This window comes from Benincasa hispida, chromosome 9 (assembly GCF_027475165.1).
Source record: "Benincasa hispida cultivar pf3 chromosome 9, pf3_genome.v1.1, whole genome shotgun sequence".
In the NCBI taxonomy this organism is placed as follows: Eukaryota; Viridiplantae; Streptophyta; class Magnoliopsida; order Cucurbitales; family Cucurbitaceae; genus Benincasa; species Benincasa hispida.
In genome coordinates, this window is record NC_143486.1 from 35752048 (window position 1) to 35754833 (window position 2786).

Below are 2786 nucleotides of genomic sequence, written 5' to 3' on the forward strand. Positions count from 1 at the left end.
CACTTCTAAGAAAATATCTTACAAGAACGAAGTTTCTCTAAATAATCATAGATCTAGGTCATCCCTTAAAATTTAAACAACGTTTCTTTTTAAGAGCAGACGGTGATGCAAATAGGGGATAGTTACGTTAGGACAAGGATGAAGATACAAATCTTCATCTCCCATCCACCCTAGAAAGATCCTTACCATTAAAGAACTGAGAAAATATTTAAATTAGGTTGAAATTTAACTTGATCTAATTGATGCTTCGTAATACATTCTAAAACTGGTAGAATTCAATGATGCGATAAACATGCATAAAGCGGGAGCTAGCAGACTTATTGAGCATTCTAATTACACTTAATTTGAGTTCAAAGCATGCTAAAAAATAACTTTACAAAAAAGAGGGTTTCATGAGTGTATACATTTGTAGAATCACTTTAATTCCTTGTTGAATTCCACGAATTGGACATCCAAAACTCTCATAAACTATCAAGAGAATCTTCTCTACTATCCTAAGCCTTGGATTGAGTAGTAGAAACTCAAGATTGAGATAGATTGGACAAGGGATTGAAGAGAGTTTGAGCGTTCAAGAGTTTTCTGAAGAAATTTCTCAAATTTTAGCATGCATCATCTGTATTCACAGAAGTTTGAGGCTTTTATTAAGTTAATACATACAAGCATTCACTCAACCAGCCAATTGACACTTCAATTAACACTAAGTGAGTGGCCTAGGTGTTGAAAATGGGATGAATTCACTAACAAGATCAAATGTTGTATAATTCTACTTTCAAATTCATTTTTCAATTTTTAAGTTAATTCAAATTAAGAATAATCTAAAAAGTTAATTCAATTTCCATAAATTGAATTTTAAAAAAAATGAAAAAATGATTTTAATTAATTAATTAATTAATTAATAGTTAAAGAAATTTAATTAATTAATTAATAATTTAATATTAAATATTAAATTAATAAAACACCTAATTTAAACATGAATCCCATGTAAATTATATTTAAATTAATATTAAATATTTTAAACTCTCCAATTTATGTTTAATTTCAATAAATTAAACATTTAATTATATCGAATATAATTATCCAAACACTAAATTGAATTTGATCATTTCAAATTCAAAACCCTAATTTCAAATTTGTTCAATTTTCTAATCCAAGATGTGATGTTTTACAAGCTAGTAGGGGACATTATGGATCAAGAGATCATGAGCACCAACGAATTGAGATGAATCGGTTAAACTCTTTATCCCGACTTAATCAACATTCTTTAATTAGCGAGACATACTACAATAGTTCGATGGTTACACTCTCCTTACTATATATATATATTCCTGTCCACTTCATTTAACCATAATCAGTAAGTCGATCATTCACAGATTGTTCGTATTTACAGCTAGGTTAAAATTATCATTTTACCCCTTTAAATACATCTTGCTTCTTTAGTTCCCATTGATTCTCTATTGAACAATTGGTTTATAGTCCAACTAATAAACCATGTCTCACTTGGCCATGAGAGGGAGGGGCCCCTTTGTTCAAGACCAGAAATCAGTACTTAAGGGAACAACCTATTTGCTAGCCCTAAAAGAGGTAGGAGTGAATTCCATCTTCGAGGACTATACCCCCAGCTATCTATCTAGTCTTATCCCCAAAATGGGAGGCTTGTTGAGCAGTAAAAGAGAAGAGGTAGGTCTCTAATACCACTCCTCCTTCAGCGCAAGGTGCCCCCCCCCCCCCCCCCCCCCCCCCCCCCCCCAAAAGAATGCTAAAAAGGTGTTGTTGAACTACTCTCACTAATGCATATCAAAGGATCATCCCAAATAAACAGGAGTTCATAGTTAGCTCAAGATTAAGATCGAGTTACCCTTGGTCATCGAATTGAAATAGTCAGTTTTAACAGTAAATGGTCGTTATAAAGAAAAAGTGACTATTTCGTGGATCATTCTTATGCAAAACTCTTTTGCATATGATGCCCCTACTTGCATGTCTTTACATGAACGATTTCAGGATCATGTTGTTTGTATCAGTATACAAAGTAGGCTGCATCTATAGTATCCCCAAGACGTGGTATCCAAACTCATCTATATATTTATAGACCTTTTTGGCTATATAATATAACTTGATCCTTTTTTATGTCTTCATATAAAGTTATAGTATTCATACTATACCCATGGATTTTTTTATTGGATTTTTATTACATAATGCAATTTCAATAACACTTTTATTGATAAATAGAATATATTTCCATGATTACAAGCTACGAGTTTTTGGACATTCTCAACAATCTCCCACATGGACTAAAAAACTCAAGTTGGTTACAGATACATAATGTTGAGAAAAGAGAAAATACAATAAACTAGGACATCTATATACCCTTGACATTCTCCCACTTGCCCTAGATTTATGAATCTTGTAGTCCTAGTCTGACTAGGTAACCCTCGAACACTTTAGCTACGAGGGTCTTTGTAAATTGATCAGCAAGATTATCTTCAGAAGCCATTTTCGTGACTATCACATCTCCTCTATGTACTATCTCTCGGATGAGATGGTACTTTCTCTCGATGTGTTTCCCACATTTGTGGTTCCTTTGAGTAAGCAACTGCTTTACTGTTATTACAATACAGGGTGAACAACAGATGCATATTTGGAACAACTTCCAAATCTATAAAAAAAACTTTCTGAGCCATACTACTTCTTTAGCTACTTTACATGCAACTACATATTCAGCCTCCATCATGGAATCAGCAATACAACTTTGTTTGATGCTTCTCCGCACTATTGCTCCTCCTTAAGAA